This window comes from Anomaloglossus baeobatrachus, chromosome 9, assembly GCF_048569485.1.
Source record: "Anomaloglossus baeobatrachus isolate aAnoBae1 chromosome 9, aAnoBae1.hap1, whole genome shotgun sequence".
In the NCBI taxonomy this organism is placed as follows: Eukaryota; Metazoa; Chordata; class Amphibia; order Anura; family Aromobatidae; genus Anomaloglossus; species Anomaloglossus baeobatrachus.
Window position 1 is genome coordinate 217632760 of NC_134361.1, and position 25028 is coordinate 217657787.

The following is a 25028-nucleotide window of genomic DNA, read 5'->3' on the forward strand; positions in this document are numbered from 1 at the left end:
GTGCCATATTGTCAAGTACTCTGGAGGTATATGGAAAGTGTAAAACATTTTACTGGAAGCCTAGATGACCTCAAAAACGAGATTCCTCCCCAAAAGAGAACCCCTTTAATAGAAGAAACTGAAAACACTGTGATTAATCTATGAAATACACAAAATCAGATCCGTCAACAGCAACCTATTGACTTTTTTCAGGTAGCATCAGGAGGATTTTTTTTTATTTTGGGCTAAGACCTACTCTGAAAAAAGGCTCTCGTAGGATTTGGGGGGCTTTTTGGAGTATGCTTAAAACATAAGCCCTACTCCAAAAATAAGCCCTAGCTGCAGTTTTATAAAGAAGTGACAAGCAGCTAAGAGTTAAAGAACACAGTAGGGCTCTTCATCACCCCCACAAAAAAAAAAGAAAAAAAATAGCACTCACCAGACCCCAAACAATTACAGTTGGCCAGTGCTGATGGTGGATGGGCTCTCACACAGAGATTTGCGTTGCTGTCAGGTCCCTTGATGTGGCACTGCGGCTCTCACACACAGATCAGGTACCGGTATCACTCCACAAGAGTCATACTGCTTCCAGTCACCGGGGGAGCCAACAGCGATGCAGATCTGTATGTGAGAGCCCATTCACCTGCCAACTCTAATTATTTGGGGTCTGCTAAGTGCGATTCTTTTAGGGGGTGTCTGCTTTCTTTTTGGAGATAAACCCTGCTTTATTTTCAAGGAAACACAGTACTAAAATTTTAGCTATGGTGCTTGATTTTAACGGTCATTAACCATACAGACTATGTAATTAAAGGCGGAATCCCACTCCAATATATATCCTTAAAGGGAATGTAAAAAAAAATTAGCAGATATACATCAATGTGGTTTTAGGGTAACAGTGCACAAAAAGTTCCCCTAAAATCTGTTATCATAGTCTTTAAATTTGGAACCATGATGCTTTGCAGTGAAGCTTTTGCTAGAGTGGGCAGTACTTCCTGTTGGAGAACCCCGCCCCTTCCTGCTTTGTCTGAGAATATTTTTGACCAATGGTTGCCCACTATTTTTAGCCCAGCAGATGCCCCCACCCTCCCTCCGCCATTTATAAATTGATCGCATGACTTAGTAGACTTAGTAGACGTGAAATGTTGTCTAAAGTGCGAACGCGTAGCAGAGCGAGCGCGGATTTATTTCTGCTTCCCAAATCTGGGCCGCGGTACAGCGATGACCTGATGTGGAGCTCCGGCCTCCCTGCTCCACCCTCTCCCTGGGCGACGATGAATTTTTGATAAAGCTGCACGTTCCCCTTTCCTAGTTCCCCTTCCCATATGGACTGTGCTGAGTTAAAGGAAATATTTAAAGGGCCAGTAACGCTAAAATCTCGAGCAGTGTTATAAGTCTACAGAACATAAATAATGGAATATAATTTTAATTCTTTTTTTTATATATAGGAATCCCGGATTTTACAGGATATAGTGGACGTCTCGACTTTATTGGAACAGGCCTCCCCAGGAAATCGTGCCCTTATTTCAGACATGAGGGTCTGACGAGAGTTGAGGTAGGTACCAGCTACGACTTACCTTATTGTTTCCTCCACTTTCTGTTTCAGTTTCAGTCTCTACTATTGATTTCCGTTTATTAACCAGTGAGCTCAGGATGAGCGGATCTTTATAAAATTCATTGGTTTATCGGATATGGGCCCTTTAAGAGGAAATGGATATGGCAGCGATTAGGTAAAACTGGTTGCTGGCAGGGAATAGAGATGACTAATTCTGCAGAGATGTTTACAGGAGGATAAATATGAGTCCGCCGTATATCGTTTTATATTTACTAGAATGGGGCGAGGTGCCAGCTGCTGCAGAACATCTTACTAAATAGTAATACATACTACTACACCCATCATCCTCTGCCCCGATATAATGCTCAGTGCCATCAGTCGTCAGTCGTGTCGTGTCCTGGTAGGGGGCCACCACAGTCAATGGGTACTATATATGATGGTGATGTCAAGTCCTCTTAGGAAGAGGGGTAACTTGAGGACCTTTTTTTATGCCATTTAATCACTTTTCCTTATTAGGATTTGCAAAAAAGTATCTCCTATTTATTCTCTCCAAACAGCGCCACCCTTGCAGATAGGCTTTTTCAGGTATTGCAGCTCAGATTCATTTATTGGAATGGAAACAGACTGCACTACCTGACACAACCATAAACAAAGGTGGCGCTGTTTCTTTAAAAAAATTAAAAAAGTAGCGCCCCTTCCTCTCTCTGGATAGACAAGGCATAGCATGGCGCCATGGGTGTGCCAGGTCCTAAAAAGGGAGAGGCAGTCAGAGCAGTGCCCCCTTCCCCACTCTGGATAGACAAGGTATAACATGGCGCCATTGGTGTACCAGGTCCTAAAGAGGGAGAGGCAGTCAGAGCAGTGCCCCCTTCCCCACTCTGGATAGACAAGGTATAACATGGCGCCATTGGTGTACCAGGTCCTAAAGAGGGAGAGGCAGTCAGAGCAGCACCCCCTTCCCCACTCTGGCATTATTTGATATCCATATACTCTAATAGACTATTTGCAAAGAGGTTGTGCTGATGGTGCTGTCTCTTTAAGGGCAGGCCTACATAGAGCTTACCCTTAAAGAAACAGCGTCGTCAGTAAAAACACAAAGCAGCGCCCCCATCCCCACTCTGGATAGAGAGGTATAACATGGCGCCATAGGTGTACCAGGTCCTAAAGAGGGAGAGGCAGTCAGACCAGCACCCCCTTCCCCACTCTGGTATTATTTGATATCCATATATTGTAATAGACTTTTTCAAAGAAGTTGAGCTGATAACAGGATCTTTTTAAGGGCAGGCCCACATAGAGCTTACCCTTAAAGAAATAGCGTCTGTCAGTAAAAAAACAAAGCAGAGACCCCATCCCTACTCTGAATAGACGAGATATAACATGGTGCCATGGGTGTACCAGGTCCTAAAGAGGGAAGGCAGTCAGAGCAGCGCCCCCTTCCCCACTCTGGTATTATTTAATATCCATATACTCTAATAGACTATTTGCAAAGAGGTTGTGATGACAGCACTGTCTCTTTAAGGGCAGGCCCACATAGAGCTTATCCTTAAAGAAACAGCGTTGCCAGTAAAAAAACAAAGCAGTGACACCTTCTCCACTCTGGATAGACAAGGTATAACATGGCGCCATTGGAGTACCAGGTCTTAAAGAGGGAGAGGCAGTCAGAGCAGCGCCCCCTTCCCCTCTCAGGATAGACGAGGTATAACATGGCGCCATTGGTGTACCAGGTCCTAAAGAGGGAGAGGCAGTCAGAGCAGCACCCCCTTCCCCACTCTGGTATTATTTGATATCCATATACTCTAATAGACTATTTGCAAAGAGGTTGTGCTGATGGCGCTGTCTCTTTACGGGCAGGCCCACATAGAGCTTACCCTTAAAGAAACAGTGTCGTCAGTAATAAAACAAAAGCAGCTCCCCCATCCCCACTCTGGATAGACAAGGTATAACATGGCGCCATTGGAGTACCAGGTCTTAAAGAGGGAGAGGCAGTCAGAGCAGCGCCCCCTTCCCCACTCTGGATAGACAAGGTATAACATGGCGCCATTGGAGTACCAGGTCTTAAAGAGGGAGAGGTAGTCAGAGCAGCGCCCCCTTCCCCACTCTGGATAGACAAGGTATAACATGGCGCCATTCGAGTACCAGGTCTTAAAGAGGGAGAGGTAGTCAGAGCAGCGCCCCCTTCCCCACTCTGGATAGACAAGGTATAACATGGCGCCATTCGAGTACCAGGTCTTAAAGAGGGAGGGGAAGTCAGAGCAGAGCCCCCTTCCCCACTCAGGATAGACGAGGTATAACATGGCACCATGGGTGTACCAGGTCCTAAAGAGGGAAAGGCAGTCAGAGCAGCGCCCCATTCCCCACTCTGGATAGACAAGGTATAACATGGCGCAATTGGTGTACCAGGTCGTAAAGAGGGAGAGGCAGTCAGAGCAGCGCCCCCTTCCCCATATACTCTAATAAGACTATTTGCATAGAGGTTGTGCTGATGGCGCTGTCTCTTTAAGGGCTGGCCTATATAGAGCTTTCCCTTAAAGAAACAGTGTCGTCAGTAAAAAAACAAAGCAGCGCCCCCATTCCCATTCTGAATAGACGAGATATAACATGGCACCATGGGTGTACCAGATCCTAAAGAGGGAGAGGCAATCAGAGCAGCCTCTAATAGACTATTTGCATAGAGGTTGTGCTGATGGCGCTGTCTCTTTAAGGGCAGGCCCATATAGAGCTTACCTTTAAAGAAACAGTGTGGTCAGTAAAAAAACAAAGCAGCGCTCCCATCCCCACTCTGGCATTATTTGATATCCATATACTCTAATAGACTATTTGCAAAGAGGTTGTGCTGATGGTGCTGTCTCTTTAAGGGCAGGCCTACATAGAGCTTACCCTTAAAGAAACAGTGTGGTCAGTAAAAAAACAAAGCAGCGCCCCCATCCCCATTCTGAATAGACGAGATATAACATGGCACCATGGGTGTACCAGATCCTAAAGAGGGAGAGGCAATCAGAGCAGCCTCTAATAGACTATTTGCATAGAGGTTGTGCTGATTGGGCTGTCTCTTTAAGGGCAGGCCCATATAGAGCTTTTCCTTAAAGAAACGGCGTTGTCAGTAAAAAAACAAAACAAAAAAACATAAAATCCGTCGCTTGTGTTCCACATCTGCTTCAGCACCACAAGTCTCAGCATTCCTAAGGGTCCACATATGGTTCTGCAGAAGTTCTGCAGAACATGATCCTGTGTATCCTGCCTTATACTGTACACACTGGAACAAAAGAGGCTGCAGGAGAATAGAGTGTGAGGGAGGATCTCCCCCTGCACCAAGGGAGCAGCGAAAAACCCAAAACTTTCCATCCCAGCGCAGAACAGGCCCTGGATGGAGCCGAGAGAAGGGCCAGGGCTTTTCTCCCCGATCCCTGCCCCCAAGTTGCGTGGTAATCAGCCACTCCAGGAATTTTCACTGGCAGTGAATGGATCCAGCTGGGCTGGGGGCCAAGCATGCATTTCATCTGGCCCAGAGAAGTTTCCGGAAAAAAAAAAAGTTTAATTGCAGTGGGGGAGGAGGTTAGAAAAACTGTGTGACGCAGACGGAGGTTAACCCATTCAGCTCTATTAGATATACCCTTTTCATGATTCCCGAACCCCACACATATGGCGATTTTATTACTTCATGGGCTGATCCTTTACAGCCTCCAGAGCTGTACTCATAATCCTATAGGCTTCAGAGCTGAAATCTGCAGCATTCTCTGATTGTTCACTGTTTATTTAGTGCTTGCTCTGCTGATTTACATATAGGAATCTGCCCTTAGAACACGAAAAACTAACTGACCCCTGCAGAAAAGGAATCTGGAAGAATGTTTGACAACTATTTTCAAACAAAGCATGCAGAATTGTGAGTGCAGCTCTGGAGTATAATACAAGAGGTAACTCAGGATCAGTAATGTATCTACACAGTGACTGCACCAGCAGAATTGTGAGTGCAGCTCTGGAGTGTAATACAAGAGGTAACTCAGGATCAGTAATGTAATGTATGTACACAGTGACTGCACCAGCAGAATAGTGAGTGCAGCTCTGGAGTATAATACATGAGGTAACTCAGGATCAGTAATGTAATGTATGTACACAGTGACTGCACCAGCAGAATAGTGAGTGCAGCTCTGGAGTATAATACAGAAGGTAACACAGGATCAGGATAAGTAATGTATGTGCACAGTGATTCCACCAGCAGAATAGTGAGTGCAGCTCTGGAGTATAATACAGGAGGTAACTCAGGATCAGTAATGTATGTACACAGTGACTGCACCAGCAGAATAGTGAGTGTAGCTCTGGGGTTTAATACAAGAGGTAACTCAGGATCAGTAATGTAATGTATGTACACAGTGACTGCTCCAGCAGAATAGTGAGTGCAGCTCTGGAGTATAATACAGGAGGTAACTCAGGATCAGTAATGTATGTACACAGTGACTGCACCAGCAGAATAGTGAGTGTAGCTCTGGGGTTTAATACAAGAGGTAACTCAGGATCAGTAATGTAATGTATGTACACAGTGACTGCTCCAGCAGAATAGTGAGTGCAGCTCTGGAGTATAACACAGGAGGTAACATTTCATTATAGTGTTTGCTGTTATTGTATTCTTGCTGTTTCTCTGTGTAATTCGTTCTTGTTTTCTTTTCTTTCTTTTTTTTTTCTTTTAAATCCACCGTATGGTTCCAGAAATATGGAGCTGTTTATTTAGGGATGATTTTTCTTTCTTTCTTTCTTTAGTTTTTTGTTTACAAGGGGGTGGGGCTTACAGGATTTAATTATTTTTTTTTGGGGGGGGGGCTTTAGGCTGCTCTGCATTATTATTGAGTGACTAACACCCCCTTGATAAAGATCATAAATCAGCACTAAATAAAAAGGTGATTATTTTTGGAACTATATGGCAGATTTAAAAAGAAAATCATAAAAAATGGAATTTTGGGGAGCGCAGCGGGAATAAAATGAAAGTAAAAGCTGGCGATTTGTGACCCGGTGACCCGTCTGCTTTGAAGCTTATTTTCTGTACAAATATAGAGACACATCGTATAATATAAATATTGTATCAGATAGTGTCATAATATCCTAAGACAACACTGAGACGTCTTACACTGCAGAGCGGTCAGGAGGGGATATTTATAGAAGGTCGGGACCAAGGTTACATTTATTCTGAGAATTGTCAATCAGATGGAGCCGATCCTATATATAGAGCGTCATGCACACTCAGCAGTTCTGGAGATAGTCATCCTATCCAGCAGTGGTGTGTATACAGTATATACTAGAAGGGCCCAGGTTATACCGGCTGTACATATATAATTATATACAGGAGATGCCCAGGTTATACCGGCTGTACATATATAATTATATACAGGAGATGTCCAGGCTATACCAGCTGTACATATATAATTATATACAGGAGATGCCCAGGTTATACCAGCTGTACATATATAATTATATACAGGAGATGCCCAGGTTATACCGGCTGTACATATATAATTATATACAGGAGATGTCCAGGTTATACCAGCTGTACATATATAATTATATACAGGAGATGCCCAGGTTATACCGGCTGTACATATATAATTATATACAGGAGATGCCCAGGTTATACCGGCTGTACATATATAATTATATACAGGAGATGCCCAGGTTATACCGGCTGTACATATATAATTATATACAGGAGATGCCCAGGTTATACCAGCTGTACATATATAATTATATACAGGAGATGCCCGGGTTATACCGGCTGTACATATATAATTATATACAGGAGATGTCCAGGTTATACCAGCTGTACATATATAATTATATACAGGAGATGCCCAGGTTATACCGGCTGTACATATATAATTATATACAGGAGATGCCCAGGTTATACCGGCTGTACATATATAATTATATACAGGAGATGCCCGGGTTATACCGGCTGTACATATATAATTATATACAGGAGATGCCCAGGTTATACCGGCTGTACATATATAATTATATACAGGAGATGCCCGGGTTATACCAGCTGTACATATATAATTATATACAGGAGATGCCCAGGTTATACCGGCTGTACATATATAATTATATACAGGAGATGCCCAGGTTATACCAGCTGTACATATATAATTATATACAGGAGATACCCAGGTTATACCGGCTGTACATATATAATTATATACAGGAGATGCCCAGGTTATACCAGCTGTACATATATAATTATATACAGGAGATGCCCAGGTTATACCAGCTGTACATATATAATTATATACAGGAGATACCCAGGTTATACCGGCTGTACATATATAATTATATACAGGAGATGCCCAGGTTATACCGGCTGTACATATATAATTATATAAAGGAGATGCCCAGGTTATACCGGCTGTACATATATAATTATATACAGGAGATGCCCAGGTTATACCGGCTGTACATATATAATTATATACAGGAGATGCCCAGGTTATACCGGCTGTACATATATAATTATATACAGGAGATGCCCAGGTTATACCAGCTGTACATATATAATTATATACAGGAGATGCCCAGGTTATACCAGCTGTACATATATAATTATATACAGGAGATACCCAGGTTATACCGGCTGTACATATATAATTATATACAGGAGATACCCAGGTTATACCGGCTGTACATATATAATTATATACAGGAGATGCCCAGGTTATACCGGCTGTACATATATAATTATATACAGGAGATGCCCAGGTTATACCAGCTGTACATATATAATTATATACAGGAGATGCCCAGGTTATACCGGCTGTACATATATAATTATATACAGGGGATGCCAAGGTTATACCAGCTGTTCATATATAATTATATACAGGAGATGCCCAGGTTATACCAGCTGTACATATATAATTATATACAGGAGATGCCCAGGTTATACCGGCTGTACATATATAATTATATACAGGAGATGCCCAGGTTATACCAGCTGTACATATATAATTATATACAGGAGATGCCCAGGTTATACCGGCTGTACATATATAATTATATACAGGGGATGCCCAGGTTATACCAGCTGTTCATATATAATTATATACAGGAGATGCCCAGGTTATACCAGCTGTACATATATAATTATATACAGGGGATGCCCAGGTTATACCGGCTGTACATATATAATTATATACAGGAGATGCCCAGGTTATACCAGCTGTACATATATAATTATATACAGGAGATGCCCAGGTTATACCGGCTGTACATATATAATTATATACAGGAGATGCCCAGGTTATACCGGCTGTACATATATAATTATATACAGGAGATGCCCAGGTTATACCAGCTGTACATATATAATTATATACAGGAGATGCCCAGGTTATACCAGCTGTACATATATAATTATATACAGGAGATGCCCAGGTTATACCAGCTGTACATATATAATTATATACAGGAGATACCCAGGTTATACCGGCTGTACATATATAATTATATACAGGAGATGCCCAGGTTATACCAGCTGTACATATATAATTATATACAGGAGATGCCCAGGTTATACCGGCTGTACATATATAATTATATACAGGAGATGCCCAGGTTATACCAGCTGTACATATATAATTATATACAGGAGATGCCCAGGTTATACCGGCTGTACATATATAATTATATACAGGGGATGCCAAGGTTATACCAGCTGTTCATATATAATTATATACAGGAGATGCCCAGGTTATACCAGCTGTACATATATAATTATATACAGGAGATGCCCAGGTTATACCGGCTGTACATATATAATTATATACAGGAGATGCCCAGGTTATACCAGCTGTACATATATAATTATATACAGGAGATGCCCAGGTTATACCGGCTGTACATATATAATTATATACAGGGGATGCCCAGGTTATACCAGCTGTTCATATATAATTATATACAGGAGATGCCCAGGTTATACCAGCTGTACATATATAATTATATACAGGGGATGCCCAGGTTATACCGGCTGTACATATATAATTATATACAGGTGATGCCCAGGTTATACCAGCTGTACATATATAATTATATACAGGAGATGTCCAGGTTATACCGGCTGTACATATATAATTATATACAGGAGATGCCCAGGTTATACCGGCTGTACATATATAATTATATACAGGAGATGTCCGGGTTATACCAGCTGTATATATATAATTATATACAGGAGATGCCCAGGTTATACCAGCTGTACATATATAATTATACACAGGAGATGCCCAGGTTATACCGGCTGTACATATATATAATTATATACAGGAGATGCCCAGGTTATAGCAGCTGTACATATATAATTATATACAGGAGATGCCAGGTTATACCAGCTGTACATATATAATTATATACAGGAGATGTACAGGTTATACCAGCTGTACATATATAATTATATACAGGAGATGCCCAGGTTATACCAGCTGTACATATATAATTATATACAGGAGATGCCCGGGTTATACCAGCTGTACATATATAATTATATACAGGAGATGCTCAGGTTATACCGGCTGTACATATATAATTATATACAGGAGATGCCCAGGTTATACCAGCTGTACATATATAATTATATACAGGGGATGCCCGGGTTATACCGGCTGTACATATATAATTATATACAGGAGATGCCCGGGTTATACCAGCTGTACATATATAATTATATACAGGAGATGCCCAGGTTATACCGGCTGTACATAAATAATTATATACAGGAGATGCTCGGGTTATACCAGCTGTACATATATAATTATATACAGGAGATGCCCAGGTTATACCGGCTGTACATATATAATTATACACAGGAGATGCCCGGGTTATACCGGCTGTACATATATAATTATATACAGGAGATGCTCAGGTTATACCAGCTGTAAATATATAATTATATACAGGAGATGCCCGGGTTATACCGGCTGTACATATATAATTATATACAGGAGATTCCCAGGTTATACCGGCTGTACATATATAAATATATACAGGAGATGCCCAGGTTATACCAGCTGTACATATATAATTATATACAGGAGATGCCCGGGTTATACCGGCTGTACATATATAATTATATACAGGAGATGTCCAGGCTATACCAGCTGTACATATATAATTATATACAGGAGATGCCCAGGTTATACCAGCTGTACATATATAATTATATACAGGAGATGCCCAGGTTATACCGGCTGTACATATATAATTATATACAGGAGATGCCCAGGTTATACCAGCTGTACATAAATAATTATATACAGGAGATGTCCAGGTTATACCGGCTGACGGCTGTACATATATAATTATATACAGGAGATGCCCAGGTTATACCAGCTGTACATATATAATTATATACAGGAGATGCCCAGGTTATACTGGCTGTACATATATAATTATATACAGGAGATGCCCGGGTTATACCAGCTGTACATATATAATTATATACAGGAGATGCCCGGGTTATACCGGCTGTACATATATAATTCTATACAGGAGATGCCCAGGTTATACCGGCTGTACATATATAATTATATACAGGAGATGCCCAGGTTATAACGGCTGAACATATATAATTATATACAGGAGATGCCCAGGTTATACCGGCTGTACATATGTAATTATATACAGGAGATGTCCGGGTTATACCAGCTGTACATATATAATTATATACAGGAGATGCCCAGGTTATACCATCTGTACATATATAATTATATACAGGAGATGCCCAGGTTATACCGGCTGTACATATATAATTATATACAGGAGATATCCAGATTATACCGGCTGTACATATATAATTATATACAGGAGAGGCCCAGGTTATACCGGCTGTACATATATAATTATATACAGGAGAGGCCCAGGTTATACCAGCTGTACATATATAATTATATACAGGAGATGCCCAGGTTATAGCAGCTGTACATATATAATTATATACAGGAGATGCCCAGGTTATAGCAGCTGTACATATATAATTATATACAGGAGATGCCCAGGTTATAGCAGCTGTACATATATAATTATATACAGGAGATGTCCAGGTTATACAGGCTGTACATATATAATTATATACAGGAGATTCCCAGGTTATACCAGCTGTACATATATAATTATATACAGGAGATGCACAGGTTATACCAACTGTACATATATAATTATATACAGGAGATGCCCGGGTTATATCAGCTGTACATATATAATTATATACAGGAGATGCCCGGGTTATACCGGCTGTACATATATAATTATATACAGGAGATGCCCGGGTTATATCAGCTGTACATATATAATTATATACAGGAGATGCCCAGGTTATACCAGCTGTACATATATAATTATATACAGGAGATGCACAGGTTATACCAGCTGTAAATATATAATTATATACAGAAGATGCCCAGGTTATACCGGCTGTACATATATAATTATATACAGGAGATGCCCAGGTTATACCGGCTGTACATATATAATCATATACAGGAGATGCACAGGTTATACCGGCTGTACTAATATAATTATATACAGGAGATGCACAGGTTATACCGGCTGTACATATATAATTATATACAGGAGATGCCCAGGTTATAGCAGCTGTACATATATAATTATATACAGGAGATGCCCAGGTTATACCGGCTGTACATATATAATTATATACAGGAGATGCCCAGGTTATAGCAGCTGTACATATATAATTATATACAGGAGATGCCCAGGTTATACCGGCTGTACATATATAATTATATACAGGAGATGCACAGGTTATACCGGCTGTACTAATATAATCATATACAGGAGATGCACAGGTTATACCGGCTGTACATATATAATTATATACAGGAGATGCCCGGGTTATACCAGCTGTACATATATAATTATATACAGGAGATGCCAAGGTTATACCGGCTGTACATATATAATTATATACAGGAGATGCCCGGGTTATACCAGCTGTACATATATAATTATATACAGGAGATGCCCAGGTTATACCGGCTGTACATATATAATATACAGGAGATGCCCGGGTTATACCGGCTGTACATATATAATTATATACAGGAGATGCCCGGGTTATACCGGCTGTACATATATAATTATATACAGGAGATGCTCAGGTTATACCAGCTGTAAATATATAATTATATACAGGAGATGCCCGGGTTATACCGGCTGTACATATATAATTATATACAGGAGATACCCAGATTATACCAGCTGTACATATATAATTATATACAGGAGATGCCCAGGTTATACCGGCTGTACATATATAAATATATACAGGAGATGCCCAGGTTATACCAGCTGTACATATATAATTATATACAGGAGATGCCCGGGTTATACCGGCTGTACATATATAATTATATACAGGAGATGTCCAGGCTATACCGGCTGTACATATATAATTATATACAGGAGATGCCCAGGTTATACCAGCTGTACATATATAATTATATACAGGAGATGCCCAGGTTATACCGGCTGTACATATATAATTATATACAGGAGATGCCCAGGTTATACCAGCTGTACATATATAATTATATACAGGAGATGTCCAGGTTATACCGGCTGTACATATATAATTATATACAGGAGAGGCCCAGGTTATACCGGCTGTACATATATAATTATATACACGAGAGGCCCAGGTTATACCAGCTGTACATATATAATTATATACAGGATATGCCCAGGTTATAGCAGCTGTACATATATAATTATATACAGGAGATGCCCAGGTTATACCGGCTGTACATATATAATTATATACAGGAGAGGCCCAGGTTATACCGGCTGTACATATATAATTATATACACGAGAGGCCCAGGTTATACCAGCTGTACATATATAATTATATACAGGATATGCCCAGGTTATAGCAGCTGTACATATATAATTATATACAGGAGATGCCCAGGTTATAGCAGCTGTACATATATAATTATATACAGGAGATGTCCAGGTTATACCGGCTGTACATATATAATTATATACAGGAGATTCCCAGGTTATACCAGCTGTACATATATAATTATATACAGGAGATGCACAGGTTATACCAGCTGTACATATATAATTATATACAGGAGATGCCCAGGTTATACCGGCTGTACATATATAATTATATACAGGAGATGCCCAGGTTATAGCAGCTGTACATATATAATTATATACAGGAGATGCCCAGGTTATACCGGCTGTACATATATAATTATATACAGGAGATGCACAGGTTATACCGGCTGTACTAATATAATCATATACAGGAGATGCACAGGTTATACCGGCTGTACATATATAATTATATACAGGAGATGCCCGGGTTATACCGGCTGTACTAATATAATCATATACAGGAGATGCACAGGTTATACCGGCTGTACATATATAATTATATACAGGAGATGCCCGGGTTATACCAGCTGTACATATATAATTATATACAGGAGATGCCCAGGTTATACCGGCTGTACATATATAATTACATACAGGAGATGCCCGGGTTATACCAGCTGTACATATATAATTATATACAGGAAATGCCCAGGTTATACCGGCTGTACATATATAATTATATACAGGAGATGCCCAGGTTATACCGGCTGTACATATATAATTATATACAGGAGATGCCCGGGTTATACCGGCTGTACATATATAATTATATACAGGAAATGCCCGAGTTATACCGGCTGTACATATATAATTATATACAGGAGATGCTCAGGTTATACCAGCTGTAAATATATAATTATATACAGGAGATGCCCGGGTTATACCGGCTGTACATATATAATTATATACAGGAGATGCCCAGGTTATACCGGCTGTACATATATAATTATATACAGGAGATGCCCAGGTTATACCAGCTGTACATATATAATTATATACAGGAGATGTCCAGGTTTTACCGGCTGACGGCTGTACATATATAATTATATACAGGAGATGCCCAGGTTATACCAGCTGTACATATATAATTATATACAGGAGATGCCCAGGTTATACCGGCTGTACATATATAATTATATACAGGAGATGCCCGGGTTATACCAGCTGTACATATATAATTATATACAGGAGATGCCCGGGTTATACCGGCTGTACATATATAATTCTATACAGGAGATGCCCAGGTTATACCGGCTGTACATATATAATTATATACAGGAGATGCCCGGATTATAACGGCTGAACATATATAATTATATACAGGAGATGCCCAGGTTATACCGGCTGTACATATGTAATTATATACAGGAGATGTCCGGGTTATATCAGCTGTACATATATAATTATATACAGGAGATGCCCAGGTTATAGCAGCTGTACATATATAATTATATACAGGAGATGCCCAGGTTATACCGGCTGTACATATATAATTATATACAGGAGATGCCCAGGTTATAGCAGCTGTACATATATAATTATATACAGGAGATGCCCAGGTTATACCGGCTGTACATATATAATTATATACAGGAGATGCACAGGTTATACCGGCTGTACTAATATAATCATATACAGGAAATGCACAGGTTATACCGGCTGTACATATATAATTATATACAGGAGATGCCCAGGTTATACCGGCTGTACATATATAATTACATACAGGAGATGCCCGGGTTATACCAGCTGTACATATATAATTATATACAGGAAATGCCCAGGTTATACCGGCTGTACATATATACATATATACAGGAGATGCCCAGGTTATACCGGCTGTACATATATAATTATATACAGGAGATGCCCGGGTTATACCGGCTGTACATATATAATTATATACAGGAAATGCCCGAGTTATACCGGCTGTACATATATAATTATATACAGGAGATGCTCAGGTTATACCAGCTGTAAATATATAATTATATACAGGAGATGCCCGGGTTATACCGGCTGTACATATATAATTATATACAGGAGATGCCCAGGTTATACCGGCTGTACATATATAATTATATACAGGAGATGCCCAGGTTATACCAGCTGTACATATATAATTATATACAGGAGATGTCCAGGTTTTACCGGCTGACGGCTGTACATATATAATTATATACAGGAGATGCCCAGGTTATACCAGCTGTACATATATAATTATATACAGGAGATGCCCAGGTTATACCGGCTGTACATATATAATTATATACAGGAGATGCCCGGGTTATACCAGCTGTACATATATAATTATATACAGGAGATGCCCGGGTTATACCGGCTGTACATATATAATTCTATACAGGAGATGCCCAGGTTATACCGGCTGTACATATATAATTATATACAGGAGATGCCCGGGTTATAACGGCTGAACATATATAATTATATACAGGAGATGCCCAGGTTATACCGGCTGTACATATGTAATTATATACAGGAGATGCCCAGGTTATACCAGCTGTACATATATAATTATATACAGGAGATGTCCGGGTTATATCAGCTGTACATATATAATTATATACAGGAGATGCCCAGGTTATAGCAGCTGTACATATATAATTATATACAGGAGATGCCCAGGTTATACCGGCTGTACATATATAATTATATACAGGAGATGCCCAGGTTATAGCAGCTGTACATATATAATTATATACAGGAGATGCCCAGGTTATACCGGCTGTACATATATAATTATATACAGGAGATGCACAGGTTATACCGGCTGTACTAATATAATCATATACAGGAGATGCACAGGTTATACCGGCTGTACATATATAATTATATACAGGAGATGCCCGGGTTATACCAGCTGTACATATATAATTATATACAGGAGATGCCAAGGTTATACCGGCTGTACATATATAATTATATACAGGAGATGCCCGGGTTATACCAGCTGTACATATATAATTATATACAGGAGATGCCCAGGTTATACCGGCTGTATATATATAATTATATACAGGAGATGCCCGGGTTATACCGGCTGTACATATATAATTATATACAGGAGATGCCCGGGTTATACCGGCTGTACATATATAATTATATACAGGAGATGCTCAGGTTATACCAGCTGTAAATATATAATTATATACAGGAGATGCCCGGGTTATACCGGCTGTACATATATAATTATATACAGGAGATGCCCAGGTTATACCGGCTGTACATATATAAATATATACAGGAGATGCCCAGGTTATACCAGCTGTACATATATAATTATATACAGGAGATGCCCGGGTTATACCGGCTGTACATATATAATTATATACAGGAGATGTCCAGGCTATACTGGCTGTACATATATAATTATATACAGGAGATGCCCAGGTTATACCAGCTGTACATATATATTTATATACAGGAGATGCCCAGGTTATACCGGCTGTACATATATAATTATATACAGGAGATGCCCAGGTTATACCAGCTGTACATATATAATTATATACAGGAGATGTCCAGGTTATACCGGCTGTACATATATAATTATATACAGGAGAGGCCCAGGTTATACCGGCTGTACATATATAATTATATACACGAGAGGCCCAGGTTATACCAGCTGTACATATATAATTATATACAGGATATGCCCAGGTTATAGCAGCTGTACATATATAATTATATACAGGAGATTCCCAGGTTATAGCAGCTGTACATATATAATTATATACAGGAGATGCCCAGGTTATAGCAGCTGTACATATATAATTATATACAGGAGATGTCCAGGTTATACCGGCTGTACATATATAATTATATACAGGAGATTCCCAGGTTATACCAGCTGTACATATATAATTATATACAGGAGATGCACAGGTTATACCGGCTGTACATATATAATTATATACAGGAGATGCCCAGGTTATACCGGCTGTACATATATAATTATATACAGGAGATGCCCAGGTTATAGCAGCTGTACATATATAATTATATACAGGAGATGCCCAGGTTATACCGGCTGTACATATATAATTATATACAGGAGATGCACAGGTTATACCGGCTGTACTAATATAATCATATACAGGAGATGCACAGGTTATACCGGCTGTACATATATAATTATATACCGGAGATGCCCGGGTTATACCGGCTGTACTAATATAATCATATACAGGAGATGCACAGGTTATACCGGCTGTACATATATAATTATATACAGGAGATGCCCGGGTTATACCAGCTGTACATATATAATTATATACAGGAGATGCCCGGGTTATACCGGCTGTACATATATAATTATATACAGGAGATGTCCAGGCTATACTGGCTGTACATATATAATTATATACAGGAGATGCCCAGGTTATACCAGCTGTACATATATAATTATATACAGGAGATGCCCAGGTTATACCGGCTGTACATATATAATTATATACAGGAGATGCCCAGGTTATACCAGCTGTACATATATAATTATATACAGGAGATGTCCAGGTTATACCGGCTGTACATATATAATTATATACAGGAGAGGCCCAGGTTATACCGGCTGTACATATATAATTATATACACGAGAGGCCCAGGTTATACCAGCTGTACATATATAATTATATACAGGATATGCCCAGGTTATAGCAGCTGTACATATATAATTATATACAGGAGATGCCCAGGTTATAGCAGCTGTACATATATAATTATATACAGGAGATGCCCAGGTTATAGCAGCTGTACATATATAATTATATACAGGAGATGTCCAGGTTATACCGGCTGTACATATATAATTATATACAGGAGATTCCCAGGTTATACCAGCTGTACATATATAATTATATACAGGAGATGCACAGGTTATACCGGCTGTACATATATAATTATATACAGGAGATGCCCAGGTTATACCGGCTGTACATATATAATTATATACAGGAGATGCCCAGGTTATAGCAGCTGTACATATATAATTATATACAGGAGATGCCCAGGTTATACCGGCTGTACATATATAATTATATACAGGAGATGCACAGGTTATACCGGCTGTACTAATATAATCATATACAGGAGATGCACAGGTTATACCGGCTGTACATATATAATTATATACCGGAGATGCCCGGGTTATACCGGCTGTACTAATATAATCATATACAGGAGATGCACAGGTTATACCGGCTGTACATATATAATTATATACAGGAGATGCCCGGGTTATACCAGCTGTACATATATAATTATATACAGGAGATGCCCAGGTTATACCGGCTGTACATATATAATTACATACAGGAGATGCCCGGGTTATACCAGCTGTACATATATAATTATATACAGGAAATGCCCAGGTTATACCGGCTGTACATATATAATTATATACAGGAGATGCCCAGGTTATACCGGCTGTACATATATAATTATATACAGGAGATGCCCGGGTTATACCGGCTGTACATATATAATTATATACAGGAAATGCCCGAGTTATACCGGCTGTACATATATAATTATATACAGGAGATGCTCAGGTTATACCAGCTGTAAATATATAATTATATACAGGAGATGCCCGGGTTATACCGGCTGTACATATATAATTATATACAGGAGATGCCCAGGTTATACCGGCTGTACATATATAATTATATACAGGAGATGCCCAGGTTATACCAGCTGTACATATATAATTATATACAGGAGATGTCCAGGTTTTACCGGCTGACGGCTGTACATATATAATTATATACAGGAGATGCCCAGGTTATACCAGCTGTACATATATAATTATATACAGGAGATGCCCGGGTTATACCAGCTGTACATATATAATTATATACAGGAGATGCCCGGGTTATACCGGCTGTACATATATAATTCTATACAGGAGATGCCCAGGTTATACCGGCTGTACATATATAATTATATACAGGAGATGCCCGGGTTATAACGGCTGAACATATATAATTATATACAGGAGATGCCCAGGTTATACCGGCTGTACATATGTAATTATATACAGGAGATGTCCGGGTTATATCAGCTGTACATATATAATTATATACAGGAGATGCCCATGTTATACCATCTGTACATATATAATTATATACAGGAGATGCCCAGGTTATACCAGCATATAATTATATACAGGAGAGGCCCAGGTTATACCGGCTGTACATATATAATTATATACAGGAGAGGCCCAGGTTATACCAGCTGTACATATATAATTATATACAGGAGATGCCCAGGTTATACCAGCTGTACATATATAATTATATACAGGAGATGCCCAGGTTATAGCAGCTGTACATATATAATTATATACAGGAGATGCCCAGGTTATAGCAGCTGTACATATATAATTATATACAGGAGATGTCCAGGTTATACCGGCTGTACATATATAATTATATACAGGAGATTCCCAGGTTATACCAGCTGTACATATATAATTATATACAGGAGATGCCCGGGTTATACCGGCTGTACATATATAATTATATACAGGAGATGCCCAGGTTATACCGGCTGTACATATATAATTATATACAGGAGATGCACAGGTTATACCAGCTGTACATATATAATTATATATAGGAGATGCCCGGGTTATATCAGCTGTACATATATAATTATATACAGGAGATGCCCGGGTTATACCGGCTGTACATATATAATTATATACAGGAGATGCCCGGGTTATACCGGCTGTACATATATAATTATATACAGGAGATTCCCAGGTTATACCAGCTGTACATATATAATTATATACAGGAGATGCCCGGGTTATATCAGCTGTACATATATAATTATATACAGGAGATGCCCGGGTTATACCAGCTGTACATATATAATTATATACAGGAGATGCCCGGGTTATACCGGCTGTACATATATAATTATATACAGGAGATGCCCGGGTTATATCAGCTGTACATATATAATTATATACAGGAGATGCCCAGGTTATACCAGCTGTAATAATGCACATTAATTACCGTACCTGTTACTGGCACTGACCGTCCTCTTACATTACATGGGGCTGCTGGTGATAAATTCTTACATTACATGGGGCTGCTGGTGATGGATTCTTACATTACATGGGGCTGCTGGTGATGGATTCTTACATTACATGGGGCTGCTGGTGATGGATTCTTACATTACATGGGGCTGTTGGTGATGAATTCTGACATTACCCGAGGCTGCTGGTGATGGATTATTACATTACATGGGGCTGCTGGCGATGGATTCTTACGTTACATGGGACTGCTGGTGATGAATTCCTACATTACCTGGGGTACCGGCTGTACTAATATAATCATATACAGGAGATGCACAGGTTATACCGGCTGTACATATATAATTATATACAGGAGATGCCCAGGTTATACCGGCTGTACATATATAATTATATACAGGAGATGCCCGGGTTATACCAGCTGTACATATATAATTATATACAGGAGATGCCCAGGTTATAGCAGCTGTACATATATAATTATATACAGGAGATGCCCAGGTTATACCGGCTGTACATATATAATTATATACAGGAGATGCCCGGGTTATATCGGCTGTACATATATAATTATATACAGGAGATGCCCAGGTTATACCAGCTGTACATATATAATTATATACAGGGGATGCACAGGTTATACCAGCTGTACATATATAATTATATACAGGAGATGCCCAGGTTATACCGGCTGTACATATATAATTATATACAGGAGATGCCCGGGTTATACCGGCTGTAAATATATAATTATATACAGGAGATGCACAGGTTATACCGGCTGTACATATATAATTATATACAGGAGATGCCCGGGTTATACCAGCTGTACATATATAATTATATACAGGAGATGCCCAGGTTATACCGGCTGTACATATATAATTATATACAGGAGATGCCCAGGTTATACCGGCTGTACATATATAATTATATACAGGAGATGCCCAGGTTACACCGGCTGTACATATATAATTATATACAGGAGATGCCCAGGTTATACCGGCTGTACATATATAATTATATACAGGAGATGCCCAGGTTATACCAGCTGTACATATATAATTATATACAGGAGATGCCCAGGTTATACCGGCTGTACACATATAATTATATACAGGAGATGCCCAGGTTATACCAGCTGTACATATATAATTATATACTTGGAGATGCCCAGGTTATACCGGCTGTACACATATAATTATATACAGGAGATGCCCGGGTTATACCAGCTGTACATATATAATTATATACAGGAGATGCCCAGGTTATACCGGCTGTACATATATAATTATATACAGGAGATGCCCAGGTTATACCGGCTGTACATATATAATTATATACAGGAGATGCCCAGGTTATACCGGCTGTACATATATAATTATATACAGGAGATGCCCAGGTTATACCGGCTGTACATATATAATTATATACAGGAGATGCCCAGGTTATACCGGCTGTACATATATAATTATATACAGGAGATGCCCGGGTTATACCGGCTGTACATATATAATTATATACAGGAGATGCCCAGGTTATACCGGCTGTACATATATAATTATATACAGGAGATGCCCAGGTTATACCGGTTGTACATATATAATTATATACAGGAGATGCCCGGGTTATACCGGCTGTACATATATAATTATATACAGGAGATGCCCAGGTTATACCGGCTGTACATATATAATTTTATACAGGAGATATCCAGGTTATACCGGCTGTACATATATAATTATATACAGGAGATGCCCAGGTTATACCGGCTGTACATATATAATTATATACAGGAGATGCCCGGGTTATACCGGCTGTACATATATAATTATATACAGGAGATGTCCAGGTTATACCAGCTGTACATATATAATTATATACAGGAGATGCCCAGGTTATACCGGCTGTACATATATAATTATATACAGGAGATGCCCGGGTTATACCGGCTGTACATATATAATTATATACAGGAGATGCCCGGGTTATACCGGCTGTGCATATAGAATTATATACAGGAGATGCCCGGGTTATACCGGCTGTACATATATAATTATATACAGGAGATGCCCGGGTTATACCGGCTGTACATATATAATTATATACAGGAGATGCCCAGGTTATACCGGCTGTACATATATAATTATATACAGGAGATGCCCAGGTTATACCGGCTGTACATATATAATTATATACAGGAGATGCCCCAGTTATACCAGCTGTACATATATAATTATATACAGGAGATGCCCAGGTTATACCGGCTGTACATATATAATTATATACAGGAGATGCCCAGGTTATACCAGCTGTACATATATAATTATATACAGGAGATGCCCAGGTTATACCGGCTGTACATATATAATTATATACAGGAGATGCCCAGGTTATACCGGCTGTACATATATAATTATATACAGGAGATGCCCAGGTTATACCGGCTGTACATATATAATTATATACAGGAGATGCCCAGGTTATACCAGCTGCACATATATAATTATATACAGGAGATGCCCAGGTTATACCGGCTGTACATATATAATTATATACAGGAGATGCCCAGGTTATACCAGCTGTAATAATGCACATTAATTACCGTACCTGTTACTGGCACTGACCGTCCTCTTACATTACATGGGGCTGCTGGTGATAAATTCTTACATTACATGGGGCTGCTGGTGATGGATTCTTACATTACCTGGGGCTGCTGGTGATGGATTCTTACATTACATGGGGCTGCTGGTGATGGATTCTTACATTACATGGGGCTGTTGGTGATGGATTCTTACATTACATGGGGCTGCTGGTGATGAATTCTGACATTACCCGAGGCTGCTGGTGATGGATTATTACATTACATGGGGCTGCTGGCGATGGATTCTTACGTTACATGGGACTGCTGGTGATGAATTCCTACATTACCTGGGGCTGCTGGTGATGGATTCTTACATTACATGGGACTGCTGGTGATAGATTCTTACATTACATGGGGCTGCTGGTGATGGATTCTTACATTACATGGGGCTGCTGGTAATGCATTCTTACATTACCTGGGGCTGCTGGTGATAGATTCTTACATTACATGGGGTTGCTGGTGATAGATTTTTACATTACATGGGGCTGCTGATGGATTCTTACATTGCATGGGGCTGCTGGTGATGGATTCTTACATTACATGGGGCTGCTGGTGATGGATTCTTACATTACATGAGGCTGCTGGTGATGGATTCTTACATTACATGGGGCTGCTGGTGATGGATTCTTACGTTACATGGGACTGCTGGTGATGGATTATTACGTTACATGGGACTGCTGGTGATGGATTCTTACGTTACATGGGGTGGCTGGTGATGGATTCTTACGTTACATGGGACTGCTGGTGATGGATTCTTACGTTACATGGGGCTGCTGGTGATGGATTCTTACATTACATGGGGCTGCTGGTGATGGATTCTTACATTACATGAGGCTACTGGTGATGGATTCTTACGTTACATGGGACTGCTGGTGATGGATTCTTACATTACATGGGGCTGCTGGTGATGGATTCTTACATTACATGGGGCTGCTGGTGATGGATTCTTACATTACATGGGGCTGCTGGTGATGAATTTTTACATTACATGGGACTGCTGCTGATGGATTCTTACGTTACATGGGGTGGCTGGTGATGGATTCTTACGTTACATGGGGTGGCTGGTGATGGATTCTTACATTACATGGGGCTGCTGGTGATGGATCCTTACATTACATGAGGCTGCTGGTGATGGATTATTACGTTACATGGGACTGCTGGCGATGGATTCTTACATTACATGGAGCTGCTGGTGATGGATTCTTACGTTACATGGGACTGCTGGTGATGGATTCTTACGTTACATAGGACTGCTGGTGATGGATTCTTACATTACATGGGGCTGCTGGTGATGGATTCCTACATGACATGGGGCTGCTGGAGATGGATTCTTACATTACATGGGGCTGCTGGTTATGGATTCTTACATTACATGGGGCTGCTGGTGATGTATTCTTACATTACATGGGGCTGCTGGTGATGGATTCTTACATTACATGGGGCTGCTGGTGATGGATTCTTACATTACATGGGGCTGCTGGTGATGGATTCTTACATTACATGGGGCTGCTGGAGATGGATTCTTACATTACATGGGGCTGCTGGTGATGGATTCTTACATTACATGGGGCTGCTGGTGATGGATTCTTACATTACATGGGGCTGCTGGTGATGGATTCTTACATTACATGGGACTGCTGGTGATGGATTCTTACATTACATGGGGCTGCTGGTGATGGATTCTTACAGTACATGAGGCTGCTGGTGATGGATTCTTACGTTACATGGGACTGCTGATGATGGATTATTACGTTACATGGGACTGCTGGTGATGGATTCTTACATTACATGGGGCTGCTGGTGATGGATTCTTACGTTACATGGGACTGCTTGTGATGGATTCTTACA

At 39.8% G+C, this 25028-nt stretch overlaps 1 protein-coding gene across 1 annotated transcript in view; it reads left to right on the top strand.

Annotated features, from left to right (window-relative positions):
• The window catches only part of LOC142251574 (discoidin domain-containing receptor 2-like), a 174551-nt gene that overhangs the window by 71176 nt on the left and 78347 nt on the right, over nucleotides 1-25028 (top strand). The window contains exon 2 of the mRNA XM_075324502.1: nucleotides 1425-1531. The gene's annotated coding sequence lies outside the window, so the exon portion shown is untranslated. The remainder of the gene's footprint in view (nucleotides 1-1424; nucleotides 1532-25028) is intronic.